Raw genomic sequence first — 8,775 nt, 5'->3', positions numbered from 1 at the left:
GTTTTGATTTTGTTACCTCTTTTACTTCGTTTTGGTCTTGTTCTGTCTTTTACGTCTTTTTTGTTTTGATACAGCCTTTTCGTTTGGTTATGTCTTGTCATAAAGATTCTGTTTTGTTACGTCTTATGACGTTGTTTCTGTCTTGCTATATCTTACATTTTGTTATGCTGTTTTCATCTTGTTACAGCTGTTGTATCTGATATGAAATTGTGGATACACCAATAATTGTCTTTTCTGTTATTGTCACATCCATTTAGGCTGAAATCAGTCACACTGACAAGGACAAGGAGATGCACAATGATGCAAAATAAAAATAATCAAAAAGTCCCCTCAAATTCATTAAAACTTAAGTAACAAGCCTTTTTTGGAAACGTACCTATAAGAAAGTACAGATATTTGTATTAAAATGTAGGCAGTAAAAGTAAAACAAAACAAATACTCAAGCAAAGTATAGATACTTGAAAAATCTCCAAAAAAGTACAGCAATAAAGTATTTGTACTGCATTGCTTCCCACCTCTGCAGAAGACAACGATTAGCTCAAATCAAGCAGCTGTTAGACTTGAGCTAAATTCTTAACCATAGAAGTCCCCTGTTATGTTGTTATTGAAATGTTTTTATTATGAAGCGGCAAAACCAGGAAATGCTGGGTTTTCATCAGCAGTAACTTTACAAGGTTTTTAAGGTTTCAGTACAGCTGAAGGCCAAACAGCACAACATGAAACAGCAAAAAAAAAAAAAAGATACTAAAGGTACAAACAACAAAGCAGGAAAGAAAATAAACTCCAAACCACAAAGATTCAGTTAGAAGCTACAAAAGTACTCAGAGCTGAACACAAATTCATTTGCTTGAAAGGCAAATAGCACCGCATTGTTTGACTCAGAGCAGCAAAAAGTGCAAATAAAAAAGCTCCAATATAGACCCAGCAGGATAATGAGAGAAAAGATAACGACCACTTTTGCAGAAATGGAAACAGAACCAGTTGATTCATCCCTTTGAAGGCAGATAAAACCTGACTGTCACTTACTTTACTATAGCAGCCGTGCCACTGTGTTGCAATATCTGCTCGTGCTGAAGTGAGGGAGATAAGGATTTCATGGTCATCGCGCCTCCTCACAAGGTGGCTGTGGTGCTGCGAGGGGTGGGCTCCAGCCTCCGTCTGGCCCTGCAGGATGAGATGAAGTGTCCCTGTCAATGTCAGAACTCTGTTTACACCTCAGAGCAGCCACCTATGCCACCACTTCTCGCCTCGCCACGCAGAATCTCGCTCAGTTTGATCAGCTTTTTGAGTCGGCTTAATCTTGTCAGGCCTGACAATGAAGGCTGATCTCCTCTGTTCTTCTTAGCGGTGGAATCAGCCTACAGCTCGCCCTATTCAAACAGGGCCCAAGATTCCCCCAGAATCCATAATCATTCCTACCAGGGATTTTTTGGATGTATCAAACATTCTCAAGTAAAAGCACTGATCTGCATTCATCCCTGCCATAAGCTGGCCTGGCTGAATGCAAAATGGCCCTGCTAAATTCTGAAGGCCCCCCTTTTAAACGTGGCTAAGATATGCAAAAGGGGTAGAATAAGAGAGAGAAGTCATCTTCTTTTCTGTGTCGCTGAAAAGAGATGAGGAGACAAGTGTGTTTTAGTGCTCTCAGGGTCGGTCGGAGCTAAGAGAAAGACAGAGAGGAGAGGAAAAGTGCGAGAGAGAGCAGAGAGAGAAGGTGGGAGCCATCATTACCACAAGGCTACTTAAAAATCCTCCATTGAGGGCACTTAATAGAACCATTTGTAATAGAGGCTTCCTTTCACTGCACACAACATTGGCAAAGTAAGGAGACGCTCTACATGTGGGTGGATGTGTATAGAGAGCACGGAGTAGATGTTCTGCCCCCCAGATGTTTGCCTTCTTTGATAGAAAAGAAAGTCAAAAGAATGCCACACGGTATGCTTTTTTGTCTCTTAAGAATATAATGAGCATTACTTGTCTGGGCCACACTCTGCTGTTCCTGTGTTCAGCTGCACCTGTGAGTTACAAGGACAATCAGCCACTGTTCTCACTAAAGACTCTATTTCATTTAAGACACTGACATGAAGCTACAATAACGTGTTTGGTAATGCTGGGTTTGTAAATCTTTACAAAGTAATACTTTGTAAAGTATTACGATATATGATATAATAAAATATAGTCTAATATAATGTATGGGATCATTATATTCTGTGTCATTTAGTCAACAGTATGCCTAAATTCAGATTCAAAGCACTAAATGTTTTTATGATTGTAGTGTACTGCAGAGCTGTTAACTACTCAGTTAACTGATTGGTCTATTGAAATGAAATTCATTTCAATAGGTTTGATGTAAATTTGGTTTAAAGGAATAATGCTAAATATTTACTGCTTCCAGCAGTAGATTTTAGATTTTCTTTGATTTATATGATAGTTAACTGATTATCTTCTTGTTTTGGATCACTGTTCAGACAAGACAAACATTTTAAATATGTCAACAAGGGTATTTGTCATTATTTTACAAAATTTAATAGATAAAACTAATAGACTGACCAAAAAAATAATTGGCAGTCTAATCATTTAACTATTCTCTATCTGCCACAGGGCACAAAGCAGAGCACAACACAGCACAACTGTCATCACTAGTTTCTGACCAATGCAGTTGTCATTTTCATGACCAGTGCCTGTGTTTTGTAAGTAGCAATCACGAATGCACCCATCTGTGTAACCATGGGTGTGTTGGTCTTAAAATGAGGTGTGGTCAGGTGCATCGTTGGTGAATTGCTATTTTGGGGAAGCAGAAAGCGAGTACACCATTGGCCAACAGAAGCCTGGACTAAAGTCAATGCCACAGTATTTCCTGCTATCTAAAAGTTACATTATTCAGATAGTAAGATGTGCCTACATAGGTGGGCTCTCAATGTGTGTACACTCTGCCTGTTTCACACACACAGGGAGGTGCAACAGTGCATATCAGTGCACTTGCTCAAATGCCATCACATGGAGATGTTGATGGGTCAGAGGATTGGGAGGTGGCAAAAGGTAAAAGGTACTCTGCCCAAAGACCACACACCTGCCCCTCAGTGAAGACTAATGCCACTGTAAACTTTGCTTATCTGTAATCTCCTGTCGGATGATGACTAATGCAAGCTCTCCAAGCATCGCTTAGACAGAGTTCATTGTGTTTTACCTAATCGGTTCCCATTTTATCCCAATTGCACCCTACAAATTTACAGCATCGATTTCAGCAAAGATTTTTTCAAAGTGGTGACATGTAACTTAATTTGAAAGTACATGGATTCAAGCTTAAACTGATTCATGAGTGGAGATTTGCCAACAGTCAGCAGTAACTCTGCCACAGCAACTAAAATATTTGCTAAGGCTGTTCTCTTAAAGACCATATTAAGTGAAAAATGGAGCACCTACAGCACAAATAGAGCTGGGGCCAAAAAATTCTGAAGAATTATGCTCAGTGTACATTGGTGCTGAAACAGGTCCCATTTCATATCCAGTCTCCCGTTAAACACACTTAAGGTTTGGTGAGTCATCTTGCACTCAGGAGCATGACATTTTTAATTGACATCTCTTAGATACTGCAGCTTGAGGCACTTCACTTCCCACTTCCAAGGAAACATGCACACAAAGTTACATCATTCCATCGTTCGTTATGTGCATATTTCTACTGCACACTCAGTATGTTGCAGCAATTATATTCTAATTATAACCATCGACTCCTTTCCAGGATAGTGAGGAGAAACAGGTAAAGATGAAAAGTGTGAAACATCTTTCTCGACAGGTATAATATAACAACCTGAGGCCTGCTGGTCCTGGGCTACATTAACACTGCAGGTGAAAGCTGGTCCGTTCTTTTTTTCTCGTCTTGTTTTTGAAGAACAACAGTGAAAAACTAACACTCTGGAAAGTTCAGTGGTTTATCTGATTCTGGCCGACTCTCATACAGATATTTAGTCTCCAAACGACTACATATAGTAATGCATATGATTTGTTTGTCAAAAGTGTCACTTAAATTATATAATCGTTAAATGTTTTAAACCATTTAAGCAGAGATGGCTAGACAGAGCTGCAGGAGAATGTGACAGAAATATCAAAGTTAAAACCTTCAAAAAACAAACTTAAATGAGAGTGAAAACTCAAATGAAAGAGACATTGTGTCAGTGTCGCAGTGAGTTAGACTGTATTTTGTGCCCAGCTGTGAGATTTTTCAAATATATTTCATGAGGTTTTTTAAAATACATTTCATGGCACCTGTGTTCTGTAGATATAAACATGTATGCTAGGTCAATTCTCCTGTCAGTACCCCAGACCAAGGTGCTGGCTTAGAACTGGAGTTGGTCCCCGGGTGCTGCACAGCAGCTGTCCCCTGTTCCTAATACTAGGATGGGTTAGATACAGAGACTCAGTCTGACTGTATAATTGCACTGTGTATGGTTGTATATGACACAATAAAGATTGTCTTTACCTTAATTTTTTCAATGAAAATGTCTGTCAAAAAATATAAACATTTTTTCAAGGACTACAACTGAACAAATAACCACTTAAATGCAAAATGATGAAATGTATCACAGCATTCATCAGCAGATAGATGTCCTCTTCACAAGCCGATTTACCTACTTGACTTACAGATTTATGTATCCACAGTCGTCAACACATCACATGGGCAAGACAACAAACCAGCATTTATAAAACCATAAGCTGTAGGAAACATAATTATCAAGAATGTGAATGTAACATGAACAATACTTTCACTTCACTGTCTTTTTTGTGTTCATAGAGTTGGGTCATCCCTTGCATTTCTGTGATGTGGAAAGTGGAGGTTTGTTTCTGTGGATTTGTCATCAGTGAAGGCTAAAAACAAATTTAGTCCCCATACCCCTTGTGAAAATTACTTTTGGGTTCCAGTAAGTCAACTGATGTTGTTTCAACTCTACCTATTTTATCTAGTTTAGCCTTCATATTAGGCTGTAATGTAAGCTCCAGTCCTGCTGAATGAGTTATATACAGTAAAACAACAGGTGGCTACACAGAGGTCATCTCGGAGATGAAAAATATTTGCAGTTGATAAGAAACAAACCTTTACTCTTCGTGGTTACTTAATTACTGGATATGACCCAACTTATTTCTGTATTAATTCATTTGAGTTGAATGATGTCTCTTCTGCAAACCTTGCTATAGACAATAACACCTGTAATTATAGCGACTCTTCATCAAATACACTGCTGACTAAAATTAGACTGAAATAAAAAAAAAAGTTAAATGAAATTATATGTGTTTCTCAAAATGTGTGTCTGGTGTTGTATGTGACCTCTTAAAGCACCAGTTTTTAGGGTTTAGTGGCATCTAGTGGTGAGGTTGAAGATTGCAACCAACTGAATACCACTTGCCTCACTGCCCCCTTTCAAGCATATAGGAGAAACAACGTAAACTCATATGCATATAATACATATACTTACTATACTATACATATAATATACATATAAAAGGCTCATTCTAAGGTAACAAAAATACAGCATTTTTTCAGTTGATTATACACTAATGAAAACATACTTATGAATATTATATTACATTTCTACCTTACTCTACCAATAAATCCCTATAAAGCCATACATACCGCACCTTTAAGGTTTTAAGGTTGAATCTGCCACATTAAAATCAACTAAATATGATCTGAACAGTAAATCAAGACTAGTATCTCAGTGCCTCAACTGTGGACAAATTATGTTCAGTTTTTGTGCAGTGTTAGACTTACCAAAGGATGTGATGTCACCACTCTTGTTCAGCTCCTCTAATTTGAGATCCTGTGCTGGGAAATGTCACGTCCGTGGTTGTCTCCTCATTCTTGTCTTGTTGGATATATCTGTGAAGGCAGGAAGAAGGAGACGGTAGGAATCTGAGGGAGAGCTTTGCCGGGTGGCGTAGGAAGAACATCCTGCCCGATATGTCTGAGACAGGAGTTATTTGGGTTGACTCGGTTGATGAAGAACGTGATTGTAGAGGGCCTGGTTGTACAGTATGTTGTTTTATAACATCCACTGTATGACATAGACATATAGCAGTACATTCTATGCAGCGAGAGCCAAGTATTCATATCAATTATGTCCATTTTGAAAAAAAACAAAACACACACCTCACTATGTACTAGGGATGTCCTGATACAATTTTTTCACTTCTGATACGATACTGATATTGTAGCCTTGAGTACTGGCCTATATCGATATTGATCCGATACGATATCAGCGCAAATCATACATACTTTTATTACTTATTTTGTAGTGTGGAATGTTAGAAAAGGCTTGATCAAGTGATGTTACTCAAACAGAGAACAATAGTCAGCAACCAGAGTCAGATAGAAGTGCTGGAGCAGAAAATGGACTGCTTATCGGAGTGCTTATATCGGAGATTTTAGATGCAGTCCGATAAAATCTGATATTCATTTTTTAGCTGATATCGGACCGATGTCCGATATTGATATTGGATCGGGACACCCCTAAAGTTTTGCATCACAATTTTCATTTCCACTAAAAAAAAAAATCTATTAAAATCATGATGATGTGACATTTGTTGGGTTCTGTATTAACAAACAGGTTTTCTGGATAAAATCTGGTGAACAAAAACTGTAGGTCAGGGCAGCTCTGCAGCTCTACACTACTTCATTATAATCCTGTCCTGTCACACACAAAAATTGAAGCTTCTGCAATTTGGATATTGCAGGTGGCCATATTGTGATTAATTGTGCAGCCCAATACATATGATTCTGAAATGGGCCAATTTGAATAATGTGCGCTTTTTTTGGAAGGTAAAGTATGTTTCAATGCTAATACTTTTGTACTTAACTAAGATTTTGAAGGACTTTTACTTGTTGAGTATTTTTTTTTTTTTACCATGTGGCGTTACTACTTTTACTTAAGCAAAAGATTTGAGTACTTCTTCCACCACTCATTAGGACCATCATGTGAACTCTATGTACTAAATATGCTGTACACTGTTCTATGGTAGGCCTAATTAACAGTGGCAGCAAGATTACAGACAAACACAGCTACTAAACAGCATGTAAAAAATAATACAAAAGGCAGTTAAGGAATTAATGAACATAAATTCACAAAACATAAACTGAGACAGATGGTGGACCACAAAACATTGATCATAATAATTGCCAGAGAGGATTAAAAGAAAGGGGAGATTAAGTCATAGAGAAATTAGCTTCATACAGTGTGTTTTCTGATTCATGGTATCTTCCATAGTGTCTACACAAAGAGAATTAACAGTTACACGTCCAAAAATTAGAAATGCATTCCAAATAGAGGGTTGGAGCCATAGATGGTATTTCTTACAACTTATAACAGGTACTTACTCATTCAAACATTCAGCATTAATTTGAACTCTAAAACAATAACACAAGATACAGGCCAGAACATAAATTTTAAAGTGGAAGTGTTGTTATCAGAGAAGCAAGTATTCCAACTTTCCTTCATCTCTGATGACATATCATGGTCATTTTAGAATTTATTACAGTATATATATTACAGATTTCTCCTTGCTGAAAGACCACAAAAGGAGTCAGCTAAACAACAACAACAAATTACTGTGCTGACGATGTCTATGTAGGGAAAATACATGTGAACTATAGGCTCGCTTGGTTTCACTATTAAAAATCACAGTGCATTCCCACTTGCCATTCAACACATTTCGTCAAAATGTGCTTTGCTGCGCTTACTGTGTAAAACCGCTTATCTTGAGGCTAAAACTGTTTCACACAGGCAGCAGAGAAAGAGAAACATATGCCACAGGTGGTTACTGGAGCTAAGGGGTGTGTCAACGTCTCTCCTTCAACTTTGGCCCTTGTTCTGAGGCAGGCAGTTGAGTCAGTGAGCGGGAGTCGGCTCCACAGGTTGAGCACAGGGGTTAGATGTCGGAAGCGCCGGGCTCTTCTGGCTTAGAGGCGTAGGTCTGCGCGAGCATGCAAAATTGGCTGCGAGTTCAAAGAGAATCAGTGAGAGCAGGGAGTTGAGTTGAAACCTGTTATTTCTCTCTCCCGCTCTCTGTTTGATTCCGACTCTCTATTTCTCAAGCCTTTTCTAATGATGACTTTATCTGCCTCCCACTGGAAGGCAGAGGAGCAGCGGCCTCAGGGCCTGCAGCACTAAGGTATCTGCATCGCAGCTCATGCTTTCCTCTATCTCTGCTTTTCATGTCAGCCCTCATTTGGCTATTTAGCCTTGAATATGCACAAGTGGAATAATTTAAGGATGTCCAGAATCCCAAAATTTGCTGTCTTATACTCATCACTGATTACCATCAAAAAAGTTTTTTTTCTTCTTCCTTCAGACTCGTCAAATGGATACAGATATGAATGTCAGACATTCAGGGAATAGCCGGTGGACTAAATCTAAGCATAGTGATGAGCAGAACGACATTAAATCTGTGTGCATACCTGTGATGGAGGTTTTTATAACAGGAATCAACTGACAAATGACAATCTCTTTGATCCTCTGCATATTCTTTGATGACATGACAGAAAAAATTTTCCTCTTAGCATGCAAGATGACGTTTGCTATAGGGCATATAGCTTACCAGCACTTTATCATGCTCCTTTGTGGAAGGCAAGTTTGGGTCAAAATTTAAATGAGTGTGGAAACGCTATATATCTCTATAGCTTTACAGGTTCAAAACGGTTGGTAACACTTTATAATAACCATCATTAGGGGTGCAACGGATCACAAAACTCACAGTTGGGATCATATCATGGTTTTGACTCATGCA

At 38.5% G+C, this 8,775-nt stretch overlaps 1 long non-coding RNA gene across 1 annotated transcript in view; it reads right to left on the bottom strand.

Moving 5' to 3' along the window:
• Window positions 1-797: 797 nt before the first annotated feature.
• Window positions 798-8,775, bottom strand: part of LOC146327111 (uncharacterized) — a 92,158-nt gene continuing 84,180 nt past the window's right edge. Inside the window, exons 2-3 of the long non-coding RNA XR_014770624.1 lie at window positions 5,765-5,872; window positions 798-1,164 (exon numbers count right to left, since the gene is read on the bottom strand). This is a non-coding gene — a long non-coding RNA (uncharacterized LOC146327111). The remainder of the gene's footprint in view (window positions 1,165-5,764; window positions 5,873-8,775) is intronic.

Source organism: Lutjanus erythropterus, chromosome 5 (genome assembly GCF_056507025.1).
Source record: "Lutjanus erythropterus isolate fLutEry1 chromosome 5, fLutEry1.hap2, whole genome shotgun sequence".
NCBI classification, from domain to species: Eukaryota; Metazoa; Chordata; class Actinopteri; order Lutjaniformes; family Lutjanidae; genus Lutjanus; species Lutjanus erythropterus.
Note: the sequence above shows the minus strand (reverse complement) of the source record. Positions and strands in the feature narration are given on the sequence as shown.